Raw genomic sequence first — 23,658 nt, 5'->3', positions numbered from 1 at the left:
TATATAGAACTGTGTACAGGGTGCAGGGGTCAGAAGCATAGAAAAGTAGAGAGTGAAGGGGTTGGGAATGTGTAACCATTTAGTGTGCAGATAGCCAGGAGTAAAAGTAATGTACACCCAGCTAACAAAGTGCAAGGGTCATGAGTTTTATATACCATACATTGTAGAAGATGTAGTGAACAACATACACTATGATTGATTCCACTAACCCTACCAATACCATAGAAGTGCGCCCTATCATACATTTCAACCACATACACGCTGTTCATATACCAACATACTTTCACACATACATACTCATCCATGAATATCCATATTATTGTACACACACACACCGACCATTACTCGCCTATTTCTGCTGCCATAGTTGATTTTCCTCCGGCGTCTTTAGTTCCTTGTCCTCTGGGTCCCTTCAGCCCTTTGTCAGTACTAACCAGACCCTTATGCACAGCAGCCACTCACTGCTATTACTCGTAAACAAAGCCAGCACAGGAAGTCTTTCATTACTTGACTCCTCTTCCAGCTGTACATAATGTAATCTATCGGATTCTAGCAACAAAAGTAAGTATAGAGACTAATTATTTAATAATTCTGCTGGAACTAACTATTCTGCTGGACAAGCAAATACCATGATGGGACGAGTTCTGGCCCATGGGCTGTATGCTGGACAACCCTGATGTAGAATAAGGCATAGTAAACCATTAATGGGGAAAGACCTGCCGTAGGGAGGTCAAAGGCAATACTTGTGACAAGTCCCTTGACCTCTGGATGGAAAGATTATAAGATAGATGGGTGTAGCCAACTCAACACCAAACCTTGTTCTGTAGCCCCTCAATTTAGAGCTTGTAAAGTCCATGTGAGCCAGAGTACTAACCTTCATCTGATGTCCCTATCGGGGGAATGGGGGGTACTGACCTTTGCAACAGAGCTACTAGAGGAGAAACAAACCACAATTTGGTAACTGTATTTGTAGGAGGCAAGAAACACAAAAACTGAAGGTGATGGTCCCGGAAATTTTTGTTCAAATGGCTTGTGTTTCCTGCATGGGAAAGATAGGAACTACTTTCTTTTGTTCTTATAATAAATAAATTGATTTGTTCCATTAGCTTTACAGATCTATGATGTGAGGGTAAACTTCAAATCAGATATAAATTGACCCTTATACAACCACATTGACACGTCTAAAGGATATAGATTATACTTTTATTATATATTCATATTATAGAATAACAAAGAGGTCTGTGCTCAGGAGATATATACACAAACACAGATACAAATACATACCGTTTTATTTTTCCTTTCACAAATTAAAAATGTTTTTTTTGGTTTGTTCAAAGAAAACAGCAAGATAAATGAGGCATAACTGTAAGGTGGGATGTGTTATTCCACATAAATATGTGGTGTTTCATAAGGAGGATTTTTATGACAAGACTACAGCCAATACAAGTCCTCCCACACATCCCTCCATCACCACCGTCCTATCTAAAACATAACAACCTTCCAAGGATAAGAGGCATATATTTTTCGAACCCTGGCTTGTGGGCAGTTTCATGCGGCTCCTCTTCATTTTTTACTAAGAACTTGAGTCATATATATATATATATAGTTCTGCTGTTAATGGAAAAGCTTGAGATCACCATTCAACGTTATCATCTGAGGACCCTTAAAGGGACTGCTGAATATCAAACTCAAAAACCTGGAATAAAAGCAGCCATTGGGTTTAATTCACAATACACACTATTGTGAATTAGGCCCAATGGCTGCAGTATTTTTGTTATCGTCCTTTAATTCCGGAAGAATTCACTTTTATTCACTCACAGGGTAGGTAAACAGGCTCAGATTTACTCCCTTAAAATTAGCACACAGCCTGAAATTCAGTAAATGCAGAAAACATTTGTAGATTCTGAGTTATATATTGTAGTCAGTGACAGAGTCCCTTTAAGTAGACTGACCACATAACAGAAGGAAAATATGCTGCACAAAAAAGTGTATGGAGCAGATAGAGAGCAAAATTAAAGTATGGATAAAACAGAACTCATCCTCATTTCCAAAATCTAACCCAACATCTTTCTACCTGTAAATAACACAGGTATTCAACCCTCCCCTCACGTACATTGTTTTGCTGTCACCTTTTATTCCACCCCCACATTCAGAACATTTCCAGGTCCTGTCACTTTCACCTGCACAACATTTCCAAAACATGCCCCTACCTGTCCCCAGAGACCACCAAACTCCTTGTACATGCTCTTATCATCTCTCGTCTGGACTACTGTAACCTCCTCCTCGCTGGTATTCCACTAACCCGACTCTCACCTCTACAATCTATTATGAATGCTGCAGCCAGACTCATCCATCCTTCCCACCGCTTCTCCTCCGCTGCATCTCTTTGTAGTTCCTTCATTGGCTTCCATTTCACCTGAGAATCAAATTCAAGCTCCTGTGCTTTGCCTTTAAATACCTCAGTTTTTGTAACGCCTACCTTTCTGACCTGATAGAAAAATACTCCCCCAGCCACTCTCTTCATTCCTCGAATGACCTACTTCAGACTTCCTCACTCATAACCTCATCACATGCACGGCTCCAAGACTTTTATAGAGCTGCCCTGACTCTCTGGAATGGTCTTTCTCAACCTATTCGGCTTACTCTTACTTTCTGCTCATTTAAAAGAGCATTCAAAACCCATTTTTGCAAACTTGCCTACCCATCTTCTTCTATCTTTTGAAACCATCACTACATATCTCCCCTCCTATTGTCTGATACTTCCCCACCTCTTAGATTGTAAGCTCTTCTGGGCAGGGTCCTCTCATCCTGTGTCACTGTCTGTATCCGTCTGTCATTTGCAACCCCTATTTAATGTACAGCACTGCCCAATATATTTAGCGCTATATAAATATAGTTAATAGTATAATAGTAATTACCAATATTATAGTAATTTTTAATAAATAAAGCCCAATTCTAGATTAATTAGTTTTAATGTCTACCAGAGAAAAAGGTGAAATGCACATGTTTAATCCAGAGCAGTACCTCTCCGTTGCCAAAAATATCCCAAAATCATTTAATCCAGAAGACTGAGAATGCTACTGCAAACACAGGGTGTTACTGTGCCCCCTTCATTCACACTACTGGTGTAGAGAGTGGTTCTCATGTAGTCATTGTGTGTAATAAATTACCAAACTTGTTTCTATATAAAGATTATGAAAGCAATACACATGGGAAAGCAGGTTTTCTCATTGTATACGTAGACTCCGCAGTGGTTGTTACCTGGGTGAGTAGTTTTTTAATAAAATACCCCCAATAATTATTATACATTTAAATAAATATTAAGGGGCAAACAAATTACAGAAACAGTTAAAAAAAAATGATGTATATTCATGTTTTATGTGGGTGTGTGGTGAAGAAATAAAGGAAAAATATATACATGGCATATAAAATAAAAAAATGAATGTTTTAAAAAATCTTTCCTGCATAGTGTACTGAACAAAACATGGGGATAATAACTGTGTGCTAAATGAAATAAACTTTAAGGATTTAACAGTCATGCATGTAGTGCTCTGTGGTGAAACAAAGATAACAGCAGTATGCTCGAATAGTAACAAGCCTACAGGGGATTATAGTAATAAGATCCTCTAACAGCGGTGACTTCACCAACCATACATGGGCCACTGTACACAACAAACAGGCAACAATTACTCTACAGTTACAATATGCAGGCGGCAATTATCTCAATACACAAGCAGAAGACAGACAACTGTAACAATATGAAATGACAAATACACAGACAGGAAAATACTTGGTTAGCACATATCAATTGTCACATTATAAATATACCTACCTTCCCCTTTTCTTGCAAAAATCCCCCACCAAAAACCTGGTAAATCCTCCCCCCATCTTGTCAGTCATCCTCTTTGCCCCAGCAGGCTTCTTTCCTCCAATAAAGCTTGTACCAGACTTCAGATTAAGGCAAGGTACACACGAGCAATAATTGTCATTAGAAAACAAACGATTAACGACCGATCAACGATTATTCAGGATTATTTTGAAAGATCATATTGTGCACGTTTCTGTACATGCTGTACCGATACAATCATTCAAATATAATCCACCAATAATGTACACACACTAGATACGATCGTTTGAACGATGCAGGAAGTGACGTGTATCAGAGAAAGCGTATCATAGAACAATCCATGATAACTGAACGGCCGTACACACAATAGATAGCAAACAATCGTCACCTAATCAGATCCGCCAGGACGGTTGTTTGTTTCCAGCGACATTCCTCGTTCATCAGCATAGTTTGCCAGTCATTGTGCACTTTTTTTGTTAACGATTATCGGACGATCGGTCGTTGGTTTCCAACGATAATTATTGCACGTGTGTAAGCAGCCTAAGTGGTAACCAGCAGATTGAGGGAAATCCTACAAAAAAAAAAAAAAAAAAAAAAAAAAACTTTCTCTTGGCAGATAACTCAGCTTTATGGATCTGTGTGAAGTTCCAGAGAAGCCCCAACATGGCTGCAATTGAGGTAATTTGTTACATAATATGCCTGCAGATTTCATAGAACATAAAATGATTTTAGATGGCTAGCATTGCCAAAAGCAAAGTCTTCTTCAGCCCCAAAGCACAACAGGCTTAAATTAGAAACCTAAAACAGCCAGCATTGAGATTATCTATAAAAGTTAGTTCTTTTTAGCCATGTTTATTGAGATTTGAACATGGCTGTCACAAGGCTAAAATAAAATTCCTATCTTTGTAATAAAGCTTAGTGATCTGAGCCTATTAGTACAATGTAATGAGCAATGACAAAGTCATCACTAAATCAATAGGTCCAAGGATTGTAAAAATTGCTCCGGTCTATCAGAGAAATTCAGGTATGGGAACTAAAATGGTTAAATAACGAGATGTATTTTGAGAATCACTACAAATAAAAGTACAGAGAAGACACTGCAAACCTGAATACATTCATGTGCTGAAACAAGACTCAAGTGTCTGTGTCCCTCGGCTGACCCGAGTCTATTCTCCAATAATGTCCTGATGTCCACATATCAATCCAATTTAGCCAATAAATGTACTGTTTACCGGGGCACAGAGACCATTCTTTATAGCTGCTGTATTTCACTGCAGAAACTGATGCAAAGGAAGAACTATTCTCCCTGCTTATTTGCAGCTTAAAACACAGGGGTCGAAATGGCACAGTCAAAATTAAAGGAATATTTTACATCTAAGGAACCAAAAAATAAATATTGGGTCTTGGGAACCTCTGTAAAAATGAATTTCCAGTTTATAGCACATTAGGGTGATCAGTGTTTTGTGGAAAGTTTGAATTGCATACTGTTGTGTACCCAGAGCATGACACCATAAAGGGATCATTTTTTGACGCCTCCCGGCTCTAGACAACATTAACATTAGTAATTACCCTACAATTAGATAAAACCATAATGGCCAGAAAAAAAAACACAGACAGATAGTAAAATTGTTTATATTCCCATACACTTGTGTCCTGTGGAGACATGTCTCCTTACCCTGGTGGTCAGTGGATGGCCCCTATACATTGTTGACCATTGAAAAAAGTGCCACCCAGATGATCAAAGATGCCTCTTTCAGATTCACCCAGTGACTTTAGAACGGTAACACATCTCAAGATTTATGAGCCATTGTCCTTCTCCACTGAACACCAGCATTCCACCTGCGTTCAAATATAATGAAAAGGTTATCGCTTCCTCACACCACTAAACGGCTTCCTCGGGTAAGACTTTACATGCCATGTCTCACTCATTGCAGCCTAACAGAGAATCAATGGTGGCAGCAGAGATCAGTTTCGGGATGCCAAGGTGCCAGCCTGGCCTTGTGGGTTTTAATCTAATTTTATTCTTTGAAAGGCATTCTAATTCTTTTTAGAGACTCCTGTACTTCAGAAGGAAGGTTTGCATCAATTGCTGACCTTCCCTGAAACAACTTCAGCCAGTCCTCCTATGGGTTTGGAAAATTTGGCCATCTTGATTGACCAGGGTAGAATGATATAACTCCTGTGTATGTGCATGGAAGTTCATCCATTTCCAGGAGCCAGGTAGGTTGGCATAATTCAGTGCCCAGTGCAGTATAGAAAAGATTGCGAACAAGCAGATTGTTTTACTGCAGAACAGACAAAACCTGACCCTTATGCAATAAAAGATGCTGCCTGCTTGCAATTTTTTATTTTTAGGTTTAATTCCACTTTAAAATAATAAAGCAATGAAAAGCCCAGAAAGATGAATGCACAGAAATTCTCATTCTACATTCAGCTTAAGAAAGCTTATTTGTTAAAAGGTAAAGCATGTGTCTCACGATTCCAAGTTATTGGTATAGTAAAGGGACAGCTGGCTTGTGATTGGCTGTCCTAGGAGAAGACTGCTTCCTTTTAATCAATATTTAATCACCAGTCTTTCTGCAGTGTACTTGCTTTCTTTGCAAACACAATATTTCCAGGGTGGAAACAATGTCAGCTGTTCATGCGTATCTAATATTTATACTACGAACTTGAAAAACAAAAAGAAGCGGACTTTCATAAAAATAATTTACTTCTTCAGCTTCTGAACAGCCATAAATTACATTTTTCATGAGGGGGGAAAAAAAGTTCACAGTCCGTTTCCCTCCAGTATGCAAACAAACTGAGGGCCCCTTGGTAAAGGGATTCAATTATAATATTCAGCAGGTGAATGGCTAGCTCACTTGAATTCAGATCTTGGAGCATGCCACATGTGAAAAGGCAGAGAACAAAGTGTGTGTGTGAAAGAATGCAATGCCTGTGAATGGGCCAGCCACCCCCCTCGCAGTGTAATGGTCAGTGTCAATCACTTCCACCATACAAGAGCCATGCTGGATTTTCACATGGACACTCTGCAACCTTCTGCGCAGATTAACATTCTAGAAATCTGGATCCCCGTGACCTCCAATGTCACAATAAACATAGATTTAAAAACTCACAATTAAAAGGTCAACAAAAGTGGTTTATGTACCTTCCCTCCAATGTCAAACCTAAAAATGTAATGTACACAACAAAATTACTAGTTAGCAAGCAGATAAATAAGATGTTTTAAAAATAGCAATGCACCAATAGCTAAACCTAAGTGGATATACACACACTGATACAATATCAGAAGCTGCAGGAAACTCAGATAGCCCAAACAGCAACACACTGGACATCCATCATCAGGGATGTATTGTGATACTCAATACATGAATGAAGGAAGGATAGGTATCTACTGTACTCATTGTGAAGGCACGTTGAAAAACACACAAAAGCTCACACATTTGTTCAAATAAAGAATATATTAATACAATATACCTGAGCCCAAAACATTTTTAGTATGGATAAAGTAGTAAAAATTCATGCATTTGATTAAATATCCTGAATATTTACTCTGCACATTTATAACGCACAGCTCTTGATAGTGTTGATGTTATTGAGGAGCTCTGCAAGGTATTGTACCCGGTCATTTCTATATGTATACCCAACTAGGATTTTCTGAACTGAACAACTTTATATATTATAGAAACATTTAGAAATATTACCTAAGCAGTACCACGAATTATTAACTTTTTATTCTAATTTCCTCTTAAAAAAGCAATTTGATTTAGTACCTAGGCACTCCTGTACCTGTAGTGTCATAGATGTGTATCTGTAATATGGGATCAGAAGACAATGACACTGACTCCTAGACACAGGAGATTTGGAGACAGATTTGGTAATGTCATACTGTGCAGGTTACTGTCCTCACTGGAGAAAAAGAAGTACCCAAGGACACGAACAGCAAGGATCTCCCTGTTTACCTTACATTCATTTTGTAGAGCTTACTTCTGCTGCATTTTGAGCAATAACTTACCATATATCAAGTAGATGGCTCCATGACCAGCTACCAGGAACTCATTTGGAATACTGGCGATATATATTAGGATATCAGCTTCCACATATCAGAACCTATTTATAAACTCAAACAGTTCCAAAATACAATGTGCACAAATTCCATATGAAAGTATTTTAACAGATATTGTAATAAAGCAATAGAGCCAAACATGTACTTTACCCAGAAAAAGCTTCTCAATAAAATTATTTAAACAATACAGAAACAACATAATATAGATGTAGGTGTGAATTGTGTCACAGTGTCAAAAACAAATAAACCCACATATAGCATTGTGTCCCGAATCAAGCAGGAAAAGGTAAATTTCCTTTATGTAAAAATATGTTCACAAAGGACAAACCCAGCAGATTTATATCACTTCCATGGAACATTGCAAGCTTCCCTCTGATAAGTCTTTGTATTGACAGAACCTTCAATCTGCTGCCTGTGATATCAGTTTAGCAAGTTGAATAAAAGTTCAGCAAGGTCTGCAGCGTATGCAATTGAACCCGGGATGAAGGTGACCAAACCTTCACTCTGCTGCCTGTAATTCCGTTTGAATCAATAGAACAACCAAAGTGCAAAACTTTAATACAGTAAAGCTCAGTGTAGAGGTGTAAATGGTCTCTTTCTCACTGAAATACAAAAATGTTAAGTTCAAAGGACACAAATGTGGGTGAGTATCCATGTACACCCATCCTACACAGACAGGCAACATGGTGCCATGCGCCAAGCACCTTTACAGCTGTTTAAATGAAGATTGCAGAGTCCCTGGCACTGTGCAGGCTGGCACATTATGGGGGAATAATCTGGGCAAATTAAACAGATCTACACAAAACTGATGTACTTGGCCACAAGCTCCCAGGGTTTCATACCCAGGTGTCTGGAGCTTTACACAAATCTGGTTTGTGGAATAGAAGTTCATAAGTTGTGCGCAGCTTCTGGAGGCATTATATTTTTTTATGTGTATCCAAATTGTCACGTCTAAAGAAATATCTTTTCATACAAATGTTTTACATCTATGTATACATATTTTACAAACCATCATTAATGACTCACAGAGAGAGAGAAAGGAAAAGGAATCACAAAGGGACCTGCTTGCTTTTTTACTGTCTCTCTAAAGAAAAGTCACTTCTATGGTCATTCAGTCAGTGATTTTTCTGTACTTTCATCTTTTTTTTTTTTTTAACAAAACATTTCAAATGATCATGCATAGCAGACATGTTTTATTTAGCCTTGACATAAAATTGCAAACTAGTGCCATGTCCAATACTTTAAGCTTCTTAAATCTATCTTCCCCACGTACAAAAACAATGCGAGTTACATGGGTCCACTTATCCTATTCCCGGTAAGTGATGACCCTGCTATGATCATATTATTGGTCTTGATTCATGAGCTGTGTATTCCACATAGAGAAGCTGGTACTGTTGTGTTTTCCTTAGAATAATACAATGAGAAGAACAGTAAATAAAGCAGAACCATTGTGAAGCACAGTAGGAAGAATGGTCTGTGTATGTAATATATGGCTGCACCATTCATACAAGTAAGGTATTTGAAAACAACAACATGTATTGATCAGAATATTCAAGCCTGATTTACTTTAACAGTCTAATTCAGCATTGCTAATGAATGAGAAGAAGGATGGGTGAGCTTTTCCATCAGTGACTACACCATTTCCTCTGGCCATCAATGACTACATTATTTCCTCTAAAGGCCCAAAGGACGCTTCCACCTGTCTCTGCCTTGAGTGCCCAACGTAATGCTTTGGATAATGAACCATACACCGCAGCAGATGTCTGGTCCATAAAGGACAGGTGTGAATGTGGCTACATATGGGAACACAACATGTCACTCTTAGACCTTATGCCAAGACACATTTCTCAAATTTACTTATTAAAAAATCAGAAAGTTTTTTTTTTTTTTTTAAATCAAAGTAATTCTTATGCCAAAAGTAAGGAAAGGAATAAATCATCATCACTGTACAGCATCCCAAACCAACTACAGACGTATGTGTTCTAATACAAGGGCCAGCATGTCACATGGAGACTTTCTACAAAATATCCCAACAAGTACTATCCAAACGCAGCCATTAATAAGGAGGAAAAAAACAGTTCCTGAGTAAAAATGGAGTTGTAACAATTAAAATCTATGTTTCTGCCAGTTCTGATCACATGATCGTAAAAAGTCTAGGCATTTGATCAGGTGATTTCTGTGGGTAAAACTCAAAGCTTGAAATCAATCAAAACCCTGTTGCCCATGAAATGCCATAAGCAATTTTACAAGCCAATAGGTGCTTGCCCTATATATATATATATATATATATATATATATATATATATATGAGGCCACTTAGGTGAGCTCACAGGTTTACCCCAGGATGATCCATCACCACAGGTAAAACCTGCACACTTTTGGTAACCATTCGGTACTAGTCACACCAATCTAGAATCCAGTGAACACAACAGCTGAGTATGACAACACTGTCTGACTTCTAAGATCAAAAAAAAAAAAAAACAATTGAGACCCATAAAAGTTAAAGCATATATATAAAACAACTAAGGAGTTTTTCCAATGCCACCTGTAAAGGTGCATTCTGGGATTTATAGTTCTGCAAGAAGACCAGTGCCACATGTTACCAAGAAACTATGCATGAAATATTTATTCTTTGCAAGGTCGCTGGCATCTAGTCCTCTGACTATATCAGAACGCCCACACAGTCACGCCTGCAGCACAGCTTCTGTATTTGGGTAGCTGGGAAGACAAGTGACATCACGGCAGCATGGCACGCAGCCCCTTATCCGCACAGACCTGCATGTCGTACACATTACAGCCAGATCCCATGTCAGGCCATTATAAACACTGATTGTGCATGCAATCTGATCCCTGCTTCCAGGCCCAGGCCTTCTCATTTTTAGGTGCTGAAGTGAAAATTCAACCACAATCTTGTTTAGTGTCAGATGGGAGGCGAGCCTGGGGGGCAGGTTTAGGAGAAGAGTTGTATGGATAGCCGCATAATTACACTACCTGAGGCCACGTCACTGACACGGGGAGAGCAGCTGCTGTCAATTTTCACATTCACCCAACTTAAAACTGCAATCACCCTCCAGGCATATGAGGGGTAAATTCAACCCGACCAGCCTAAACAGCTACAACAACTTATGAAGTTTGGTTTACAAACACTCTGCTGTGAAGTGTATTTATTACACCAGTGAATGTGCTGTGTGAATCTCAGTGTCATTAGTTGATAATATTCTACTATACATGATACTCTATACTAATAAAAGGCCTTTGATATAATTGCACACTGTAAGATTCTCTGTCATTTCCTGGACATCAAGCATTGTGTAGTCCTTTCTTCCCCAGCCAAACTATCCCTGGCCTGTGACTTAAATTCGATGGATGCAGTTTCTTTTTTTTTTTTTAAACATGGAGGCTTAGAAAAGCATGTGGGCATTACTTTGCTTGGTTCCATGAAAGCCCAGCTTGCCCAAGAACTTCTCCTAACACATCCACCCATGAAGGTATATTTATATCTTACAGCTCCTCCCAAGAGTCAGCCTACTGATTGTATCAGGGACTTTGACAAAGATACAAAAGTGTTGTGCTGTGTTGATTTTAGGAAGTTATGTACAACACTTTGTTGGCCCCTACTGCCAGCTTTGAAGTGCTTGCATTACACAGAGAAGCACACAAACCTAGTGAAGATGTTATTAATAAATACCGGTATATATAATTTTCTTTAAAATGTAATTTACATGTTGATAAGGGTGGAAAAAAAAACTAGAGAAAACAAAATAAACAAACCAATAAAAACTCCTTCAGGCTGCAGCACAGGGTTGTGATTTTCTTTGTGAAATTCCAAAGCATAAAATTGACACAATGCTGTTATTCCCAGTGCAGCATGCAGGGTGTGTTGTATATGGAGACAATAATCTTTGCATGGAGTTTGGAAATTAGGACATTGCATGCAAACATTACAGGCTGTGTACAGCAACAGTGATAAATATCAGGCTGGAGGAAGAACTAGAGCAGGCCGCTGATAACAAAAACCAAAAGTACAGGAGAACTGCAACAGCTGCTGCTTCATTCTCACCATCGTGTCTGCAAAGCTCCATGGATTTTATTGAGGACCAAAAATGATCGGTCATATTTAAATCTTTATTAATATATACTAAAGCACAGGTTGCCATTCTGTGCTGGGACCAGTAGTTCTTCACTTAGTAGTGGGTAGCCTATGGTTTAGGTTTGCGTCTCTTACAGATGAACATTAGCGCATTAGGAAGGGCACAACAGCCCTGAGCATTGCAGGAAAGCGCTCAACTGTTCAAATCTGAGAGTTATAGAATAGTCAGATTCCAATGTTGTAGCCAATTAACATGAAATAGTTCTATGCAAAACATTGTTTAAGAACCTGGCAGTAGCCATACACAAGCATGCCCAGGTATTTATGACAGAGGATTATCATAATTACATCACCATATGTCTTTAATGAATCCTGTTCTTTATTATTAATTCAACATTCTGTCTTTTGACACCACAACCTACTGAAGTTGGGAGTGATCAGGAGGTCGCCTTCTGTCCTTGGGAACCTCACACAGCAAATAAGTCATTTTCTATTCTAAATAGATTTAATATCTGATACATTTGTTAAGGTTTGTGTCATCCAACAATCATATAGATATTTATAACATATTCACCTTTATTATAATATTTTGACTGAGTTCTGTCACGCAGAATGAACTGTGTAGCATTTGTATCAGCAGATGTGTCACAACAGCACACAGACTGGGGACCAGAGCACTAATGGGACCTTGCACCTGCATCCAGCACAGACAGGGACAAGACGCTGCACAATTCCTGATGGGGACAATCTGTAACATACAGACAATGCACCGCATGAATGGAGAGCAATGGGGAGGATCCAAGAAACAACATATAGCTAGCACCAACTACTCATAACAAAGACATCAAATGTTTGTATATATGTAGATCTGATAAAAACATATCATCAATGTGGTGTGATTAGATTCATCAACATATTACTTGACCAACTCTGTTTTTTCTTTTTCTTTCAATCTTTATCTGACTGGTGGTCACATGGGTAGTACGCAAAATACTCTACATTGGGACTGACACTGCAACTATTTAAAAAGTTTATAATTTTTTTTTTAATATCTGTTGATTCTGCTAGAAAGATGTCAGCGCCCAACTTCCTTTAGTTGAATGACAACACTGCCTCCTCTAACAAAAAACCTAAGCTGTGTTGTCAGCCTTCTTCAGTTCCCCCCTGCTGGACTACATCAGCACCCCCTTCTCCCTATTTTGTCTCCGTATTTTCATAAATTTACTCCACTGCCAAACCAACAGACTGAAGTTTTATTTCCTGCAATTTTTGTGCAGGAGTGTTGTTAGCAAACGTATGTATTTCTAATAACCTCATCAGTATCCTGCTTCTCATACTTGGGGCAAAGTTAGTCATTGAACAAGATATTAAATCCTTTGGTATGTAAAAATATTACCCCCCCTCCCTGTGTAGCCTGTAGGCAGCACTCCCCGTGTATGTTCCCTACATGCATTCTGAAGCTCTAGCTGCACCTCTGACTGCTGCATAACTTTGCTCATACTGTATGATCTTCTTTGTAGTAAAGGTAGTAACAATCAGGAGGGAATTTACTGAAACTTATTATCCCAGATTCTTTTTTTGGGTTAATTGAGCAGTTCAGCATGAAATCCCTTCCAGGTAATGTATTACCATGGATCACATCAAAATATAATTGAAAATAAACTGCTTTGTAATGTTACTGATAAAACGGGTAATTATCATAGCAGATAGAAATTACTAAAATTGTAGCAGGTTAGGAATCAGGGAATCCAAGCACAAAATATATAGGTAATGCATATGAGAAAATTAAAAATCTTCGGGACACCAATCTGGACAGATTTATTACATCTGCTGGACTGTAACCCCATTGCAGTCAGATTCCATCTTTTATCCACTAGTGCAGTATGATCAGAACAATGTGGATGGAGGGGTCAACACAAATACAGTTTATAATTATCTGACTCTCATAAATGAAGCCTAATCTAAGAAAGTAAAAAGGATCGCCCTGACACTTGTTGTATCTGGGCCAGCCTATCACATGGGTGGAGAGACCACCTACAAGAATTACCAGAACCCGCTGATATCTTCTTCAGGGTTCACCACTGAATGGATGCAGAACATGGCCAATAAAGTGGAAAGATCATGGACGGTCACAAGGAAATGTTTTGTTAGAGATAACAAACAACTTCAACTTCTCTAATTACTGCCTAATGGACACAGATAATTCCTAAACCTACCGCAGTGCCTGATTCATATACAGGGGCCTGCTGAAAGGCACACGAGTAGAGCGCAGAGCTCTGCCGTTCAAAATAAGCTCTACCGTGCACAGGAGTCCATGTTTTTATTGTTGGTAAATCATTTTGCTCAAAGGACCCTTAGCAATCCCTGAAGGAATCCTGGTTGAGAAATGCTGCCCTGGGCTGTACATATAAGGGGTGATGGCTGGCTCCCTGTGGATGACACCTTGTTTTGTAGTCCCAACTGCTCTGTTGGTCCTAATGCGTTTATACATTGGACAAGTGGTACCCAGCTGCTCAGCACCCCCCAGTTATTCCTTAATGGCGGCAACAGGATGCCACATGTAGTGTCCAAACCATGGCACGGGTTCCTGGGCACAAGGAAGCAGTAACTGCACCCCAACCTCACCGCCCACCTACACATAGCCTCTTCTTTTAGATTTATAGATCTTGTGACATTTTAGTTACCCGTCAAAAACAATGAAAAAAGTAAACCAACCAGGAGAGTGCAGGGATGGCCAGGGCTTCCCATTACAGAAACATTACACTGATTGTTGGATAACACAACATTTAGATCAGGATGAAGTACACAAACACTGCTGTGTAGATGGATCAGACAACGGGAGGGCAATCATAGCTTGTAGTGTGAGCTCCATTAATCCTCAATGAAAATACTACAGAGACCTCGCCAATTCTAGTACACGATATCTAGGAGCCACAGGTGCTGGTTTAATGAGTATTATTATTTATGTCCGTGGCAGCCAATCAGATTTCAGCTCACATCTTACACATGCAGGTTTGAGAATGAATTGCAGATTCTAATTTGATAAAATGTGACTTTTCACACCTCATTGCACTAATAGTTGGAGCTGGAATAAGTGTGAAGAATCCTCATTAAACCATTGGGGCCAAATTCATTCACTGTAACCCAGGGGTGTCAAACCAGATTTGGCCCCCAACGTCCTTTTTTTTGGCCCCCAAAGGTATCCTAAAAATGAACTGCAGCTGGTTGCTGCTGCATTGAAATAGCGCCGCTACTACAATTCCCGGCATCACTCGTGTCTATAGACCAGCAGGCTTTCTGCCTATGTGTGGCCCCGCATTGGACTGTTTTATAGACGTAAATAATGCCGAGAATTTTAGTAGCGGCGCTATTTCAGTGAAGAGGGAGTTTTAGCGGCGGGGCCACTCAATAAGGTTTAGCTCCGCGTTGGCCGGGTCTGGCATTTCCCCTCAGCTCTACTTTTCCTTGCTACTCCAAGGCATGGACTTGAATGGTTGGATTTTCTTAGACGAATATTGGTATTATTATTGTTAGCCGGTGCAAAAAGGTTACCATTGAAATTTAACTCAGAAGGCTCCAAATGGAGAAAAAGGCAGAAAATTTTCCTAATTATAAGCTTGCTCCAGATTGAATGTGAAGCAAAACCTCTTTGTTTCCATATGAAAAGGGTTTATATCTAATGGGAAAGAAAAAATTCTTAATTTTTTCAATAATTTTCAAGGTTGGCTCGCAACTTTGTCTAAGTTTTTATTTTTGGCCCTCCGTGAGTTTGACACCCCTGCTGTAACCAATCAGAATCTCCGACAAGCACTGTGTTATTCCAACAGCAGCCAATCGCCATCATTAGGACCGGAGTCATTAGACATTTTATTTGTGTTAAGCAGGTCAGAGCAGTGACACTTATCTTGTGCAATGACCACCTACCTAGGTCTGTGACCCCAGAAGCCATTATATGTCCTGCCAACTCCATCGGGAACTTGTGTTGTCACCTTTACATCCCTGCCATCACAGATCCACAGACTGACATCGTCTATACGCACCTACCATGTCACCATTATTTCCAGGGACAGAAGCACTACACAGCCGTCACAAATAGATTAATTCCCCAGCCAGCCTGAGTCACATGACAGATATTCAACCAAACTGGATAACATGTAGTTTGTGACATATAATTGTCTTTGCTTATCAAGCATTGTGTATACAATATATTGCATCTCAGTGCTGCTGATCTTCTCTAGCCACTTCCTGTCTACATGCGCTCCTGCTGCATCAGCTGCAAACCATCACAACGCTGGAGCAATATGTGCTGATCAGTCATACAGGGTGACAACACAGACCCAGAAACATGAGACAGTTGTCACCCTATGTTAGGAAGTGCCTGAACAAGCACAGTCATGGCAGGATCACTGGGTATTATGTTACTAAAAGATGCACTGGGGATACTGAAAACAACTTATGGCATCAGATCTACAACTAATATAAAGTACACGTGTCCCCATCATCTGATAGCTGCAGAAAGAAGTGTGGGGACACTTGCACCTCCAATGTACAGGACTGTCCCTGCAAACTGAATGCCAGTGACACAAATCACAGGAGTCACACACACAGCAACCAAAACAGGAAGTTCTCCCAGGAGCCTGTGCTATGAGAGGGGAGCAGCCTGGGGGTGTCCCCATATTATTCTAATAAAAGCAGAGGAATGTGAGGGTGACACATGTCTGCTGGAAGTGACAAGCACAATGACAACACCCAAGTCCGCACAGCCGCCGCCCCTCCATGTGTCTCACCCGCCCAGAGGGCCCCCACCTTACCGGCTCACAGCAAAGGGGTCACGGCTGTCCGGGGTCCCCGGGGGAAGAGCATATCCACAGCCGCCATGTTCCTTCATCCAGCAAGAGATTCTGGCTTGTTTATCCCGGGATCCTCCTCCAAGCACCGGATCCCCTCCTCCACCTCATGGCGGGGCGCCTCCTCCTCACCACAGCCATATCCTCCTCCTCCATCCTGCCAGCTCTGACTCTGGGGAAGACCCTGTGCCAGCCACAGGTGACAACTCTGCCTGGAAGTGACTACATGTGTCACCACACGTACCCCATACCGGGCCTGTGTGCGGGGTCACTCAATCACCTCACAAGTCAATGCAATATCTACATAATGAACAGCTTTAATAAAAGTAATATCTGCTGACCCCACTTCCTGTGAAGGGTGACAAAGTTTGTCATCTTGTCCCTATAGGTTGTCACACACTTCTAATGGAGGCCCCAAGTGGCAGCTATTGTTGCAGTTTACAGGAAATTACAGTAAACACACCAAAAATCCAAACATTTGATAGAAAAAGTGACATGGCCGCACCTTAGCATAATAAATGCTAATTATTTAGGGTTTACATGAAGGCAGGCCTCACCCTGGTGTCCTGAGTAGGTGCTGACCTGCATCTGGTAATATAAGTTCTATGGTTGCTATGGGTGACGAGGCCTGCTCCCACTATGGCAACATGCAGCCTAATGATGTTTGTGTTGCCCATTGAAATGAATGCAGATAATCACACAATAAACCCTGCATGTTGTGTTTTTAAAAGCGCAGCACATAGACGTGTGTAAGGCTATTTTCGGCCTGGCAATGAGGTTGTTTTGCAGTTACAGCTTCCTTATGCCAGGGAAAGCTATAAGTAGCTTTCATCTGTGGCAGCCCCATAGAGAATGAATGAGAGTACTGCTGGCCGCTGTCACATCTGCAGACATTGGAACCAGAGCTGCAGTGCCAATGACCAAGTGGCTGGCAAAGTACCAGCCGGCAAAAGTCACACAGGATCCCTCAATCCAGAGGCAGGTCTGAACCTAGCCATACCCGGCAGTGTGTTGGTAGGGGTACATTTGGGGTGGCATTAACTGTGAATGGCGACCCAGCACACCAACGCACGTCAGAGACTAATGCACTCATTCTCACAAATGTGCTGAAGCCCTTTGACTAGCCATGGAAGTTGAATTTCTGAAGTAGAGACCAGCCACATGTATATATTACTCCCATGTATAGATCTGGAGACGATTATATATCCACTCTAGGTTGTAGGGGATCATCCAGAATACAGAGGATTGACATGATGAGAACATTTTTTTTACATTATTGCAGCATCTGTTATATTTCAGGACAGTCTCTGATTCTGATACTTTGTTCCCTCATTTTTACTTTTCAGGTGAAAGTGTTTCAGATTTAGGCTAAGGCTGAGAGGGGCATTTGTTAACCACTGCCAGGTGTCCCAGAGCATTCACTGGCACTTTTTACAGGCATTTGGGAGCATTTGCAGAATAGGTTTGGTGTCAAGCAGAAGATGGGCCTGAGACCCCACACGATACATCATAAAATGTTGGTACAAAAAAGCATTTTACCCTCTGCAAGTTGTTTCAATAAGAACCAGGGCTTTGGAGAGGTTGGTGAAAGGTTAAAAGCAGTAAACCACAACAGTTGAACTGAACAAAAAATAAAATGCCCATTTTATCATGTAATCTTTTTCTATGAGGTTACATTATTTTTATTATTCAGAAGTAAAGGTAATTTTCACCAGGATCAGAAGCAGAATTACAGATCTCAGATATGACTAAGCTGTGGTATACCTGTACCCTAATCATAGCTGTGAAGACCTAACGCTTAGCAAAACCATCACCCCTAGAGGAGTAAACCCTGACACAAAATATATGTTGTTATACATTATGGGCAGTCGAGATGGAACTTACTACATTTAAATAAAACTAAAAGACTTAAGCTGCGTACACACTTCCAATTTTTGTCGTTGGAAAGGATCTTTCACGATCCTTTCCAACGACAAGGGAGTGCACGATGCATGAACGGTGCTGTACATACAGCACCGTTCATGCTCTATGGAGAGGGGAGGGGGAGAGCGACGGAGCGGCACCCTGCTGCGCGCTCTCCCCTTCCCTTTCATTAGGATCGGCTGTGGTCCACCGTCCGTGGATCCGGCAGGTCGGTCGTCCGGACGATGGACGACACCGACTGTACACACGGCAGATTTTCGCCCGATAATTGGCCGATGCCGATTATCGGGCGATAAAAATCTGACGTGTGTACGTAGCTTTACAGAAGTAAAATAAGACTAAAGGATCATACAGACAAAAGGTGATTGTTGCTGGAAACAATACTCTGTACACACAGCACCATTCTGTGCTATGAAGAGGGAAGGGGGAAAGGACGCGCAAGCAGCCCCCCGTTGTGCTCTCCTCCATAGGAGTTCACTGCAGTTGTTCTTGATCGGTCTTTCATGGGAACATGTCAGATTTTTTCCTGAGACAAGCACAAACTTTCATTGTGCATACATAACTTTAGATCTAATGTACAAGAGCAGATCTGTGGCCAGTTTTGTCCGATCTATACAAAATTATTTGGAATACAAAAAATCTCTTACATTCAGTCAGTTGCTGAAATCCCTCCTGAAATCCACTCCTTTTATCAGATCAGAAGTAAAAATCTGAACATGTGTATCAGCCTTTAATACAGGTTTATAAAACCTGAGGTGGGACAGCAGACAACACAACTGGTGAACACAGAATACTATACTTTACTGTAGGATTTTGTAAGAAGTTTCTTCCTGCCTAACATATACGGTAGCATGAAGCAATAGCAGTTTGTGTGCCTGCAGATATAGAGCAGTAGAGCATATATAAAAGGATGCATGTGGAGTATTAATAACATTTGGATACCTACCTGGAAACATTAGGTGGGGGAAAGATGATTTGCAAAAGACTAGAAGCACTGTTTTCAAAAAGGCCAAATCATGACATTAGACTAGTGATGAGGCATGTAAAGAGAAGACAGGAGGGGTACAAACCAACAACAGGAAGTCCGCATGTAGAAAGTAATAATAGAAAGCAATTGACTTTGCAAAGAAGATGGGAATAAACCTCAGCAGCACATATTTCCGTCATGGAGATCATAGGACTAAGTAAAAAAGGAGTCCGCTCACATGATCACAGGCAGCAGATATGACTCAACAATACAGAATGACATTATACATGACTAAGGAAATGGATTGGGACTCAATTCACTGTACAGTGCTAATCAGGTACACTGTAGTACAGAAGATACAAACATATAATGTGGTAAGGAAGATATAGATATGAAGGAAGATTTAAAGAAAATATAAAGTATGTTTGAGCAAAATACCAAAACAAAAAAACAAACCATAAAATAGGAAGTTTATGTTTAGTCAAAAGAAGCTCAGAGCTAATCATATTGGGATGTGTATAAGGACACTACCTTTAAAAATATGGTATAAGTAATAGAAACAAAAGAAAGAAACAGAAAGAATGATAAACAAGTTAACAGTGGAGTGATTTACAATACAAGTGGAACAAATATAACAGAAAGGTAAAAAATCATAGATACAAATAACTAAATAGGATGAAAAAATGTCTGTAAGGATTTTCAGTTAACCATGTTGAATGTCACTAATGTCATTAGTTGTAACTTAAGACATTTAGCTGAACTTGGTCTGTAATCTTGGAGATGTTTTACCAAGTAGCTTCCTCCTTTTGAAGAAAGGTCAACAACATACCCAAACATAGCCACATAGGCATCTCAGTCACCTTAAAGTGGACCTATCAATTCATAGAATATAAAAGCTGCCATTGCTGAACTCATTCTAAAGAATGCAAATTCCCTGGATTGATTTAAGTCTTTTCTAAAACATGCATGCAGATAACTGTGTGACAAGTTGTGTGACAATGAGCTGAACACCCAAGCTGCATAGGCATGCTGGGTCAGCGATTCAGAATTGATTCAACACAAAGAATCAGAACCAACCAGACAGGCAGTATATCTTAAAAGCGGAATCTTTTATAATCTATCAGTGATATGTCAACTTGAATGAAATCACAATACAATGCTTTTGGACTATCTACGGTACTTCTGTCTTAACACAATATTAAAAAAGACGCAACAGCCAGTGTTCCATATCCGATCAGAATCCATTTCTTGTTTTTAGGAAATCATCTTTGATTGGTTGCTTTACACTTTCCTGCTTGCACTGTTTATTGAATAATCCCTATGGATTATCATGCAATATATATTTTATATATTTGCAGGAGGATTAGTGTTCCACCATACAAAAATGTAGGAGTGCAAACAGATTACCTGTTACATGAATGAATTTAAAATTTTCCCATGACAAGATTTTTGGCAAGAGCAATACAAATGTTTTAACCACCACTTACATTATTGCAATAACAGTGTGTGCTTTAGTTAAAGGCCATCCATTTTAGAGGCACATCCCTCCTCCATAATGCTGGCTGCAGGGGGGCTCAGATTAATGGGACAGAAGACAATGAAAAAATATAACCTGCATATGATATTTTTGTAAAGTGATTTTTTTTTCTTGGTGTTAGAATGGTACCTTGTCGTACAGAGGTACTGAGGGGAATGCTACATACACACTAATGTTCATTTTGGGAGGAAGCAGGTAAATGCTTGTTTTTTTTAACTCAGAAGACTAAAAAATAAGGTAATAAGGCTATGAAAAAGGCTAAAAAAAATAAGGCTATGCAGGACTGGAGAGGATACACTTTTATCAGTGAAGTTGGGTGATCCAGCAAACCTGGAATGGATCTGGGCCAGTATTAAAAACATTCGCTAACAAATTACTTTTAAGAAATCCATTCCAGGTTTGCTGGATCACCCAGCGTCACTAATTATTCAATCAATCAGGCCCAGTGATGGAAGCCAATATATTTATCTTGTCGGTAGTTTCAATCAAACAAAAACACAAGGCCTGGTTCCTGATCTTGTCTTCACTACCAAGGGAGTTGGTGTATATATGAATCAAGTACTTGGAAAAACTGCCTCACTTATATATGTTAATCCTGTAAAAGATCTGAAAGGGCCCTGAAGTCCCCAAGGAGCACAGATGGTGCAACGTGTGTTCATTTATAGATGATGCAACAGACAAGACAAGCAACTGTTTCACCAATCACATGTGTATTTAGCCTTCATAATCAGTACAATTATTGATGTCATGTTTGCTTCCTGCTTTGTGTGTACAATAAGTACAATTTCCAGGATAACCAGTCAGATCCTTTCTTTTTTTAACGGAACAAGAGATAAAACCTCTTTGGTCCATGTAGGTTAACTATCACACTGTTGCTTATTTTATCTTTTCTCCATATTTAGACATAAATAGCTAGTTAATTAATGTTCATAGCACTCCCTAAGCCATATACATTTATGAGCTGATATATCAGTTTCACCTTGATGAGATACCAAATGAACGTTAACTTTACAAATACCTCTTGCAAGAAATGAAAAAAAAGAAGGAAAACTAGAAGCAGTCACTGAAGAGCAGCATATGTTATCTTTGGACTCCCTCTTTTGGTTGACTGAGTACATTGTATACAATACAGATACACAATATAGAAATATTTCTGAGTTTTCAAAGGAAATCTGATTCCACATGGCATAATTTTTGGAGCCAATTCGTGAGTACCATGGCCCTCGACAAAAGATTTATTGAACTTGTGAACAAAGAAGTGATTTGAGAATGATATTTGGATCCTTCTTTATAAAGCTACCTTAGGAGCTGTACCAGGCAGTTGCAATTGGGAGATGGATGGAGCTTTTAAGATAACATCCTCAAGCTGGCTTGAATATACCTTGGAACAGCTAGAGCACATGGCACAAGTAAGTTTGAATGGAGTGACCTGTAGAACCCACAATGTCTTAATGGCTGGATAAGTGAAAATATATACATTTTGGAATGCAGTACTTGGTAATAAATAAAACCGAACCAATCTTACTGGAGACTGCCTGGTTTGGGTAGAGCTAACAAAAAAAATGGCATTAGATCCAACTATCAATGAACCCACCTCTCTACACTAATTAAGTTATGGTTTAGGTTATGTATGTACCTCATTTAGGAAGCAAAAATGACTATTCTTGACACTTTCATCCTAAATAGGGTTCAGTTTTAAGCTCAGATTTTTAGTGCCTTGAGCCTACAGTCAGTGGGCATACCTGCTTTAAGCACAAATTGCAAAACTACAAATGATTTGGCCATAATATTCATAAAATTAATTAATATTAATAAAATTCAAACATACTGTATTCACACCCAAATGTGTTAGTAGCTGTTCTTCTAAACATTAAAATGAAGAAATTGTGTTGCCCACATGGTGAGGAATAACTGTTAGAATAGGATGTGGTGGTTCTGTCACCTGGGAAACTTTTTCCACATGTTTTGTGACATGTTACTAATGAGAGGTTAATGATCTGGTTTAAGCTGTCAAAATCCACAGCTGCCTAAATACCCTGGAAATCATGCCTAAAGTTAAGGCAATATTTTAAAGGTCCAAAATAGTCACCTGTAAGAACTCTGCAACTGATCTGTTTACGGGGAATAGTTCTAAATTAGCTGTATGTATGTTGGTAGCCATAGCGGTAAAGGAGTAGTGCTTTGCTTCCTCATGTCAGGCTTTCCCCCTTAAAAGATAGGAAAATATATGCCCTAATGTCTGGTGAGGGAAGCAATTAGTGGTCAGAAATCACAGATCTAGAGCTCTGAACAGGACCTCAAGTACAACTTCCTCTGCAGTCGGCCCTTGGATGAGCAATGAGCAGCACAGTAGGGACATCACCAACAGGAAGACACTTCAA

General features: G+C 39.8%; 1 protein-coding gene across 1 annotated transcript in view; it reads right to left on the bottom strand.

Moving 5' to 3' along the window:
• Positions 1 to 16,945, bottom strand: part of NCOA2 (nuclear receptor coactivator 2) — a 145,619-nt gene extending 128,674 nt beyond the window's left edge. The window contains exon 1 of the mRNA XM_072413250.1: positions 16,815 to 16,945. The gene's annotated coding sequence lies outside the window, so the exon portion shown is untranslated. The remainder of the gene's footprint in view (positions 1 to 16,814) is intronic.
• Positions 16,946 to 23,658: the final 6,713 nt, after the last annotated feature.

This window comes from Pyxicephalus adspersus, chromosome 5 (assembly GCF_032062135.1).
Source record: "Pyxicephalus adspersus chromosome 5, UCB_Pads_2.0, whole genome shotgun sequence".
NCBI classification, from domain to species: domain Eukaryota; kingdom Metazoa; phylum Chordata; class Amphibia; order Anura; family Pyxicephalidae; genus Pyxicephalus; species Pyxicephalus adspersus.
Note: the sequence above shows the minus strand (reverse complement) of the source record. Positions and strands in the feature narration are given on the sequence as shown.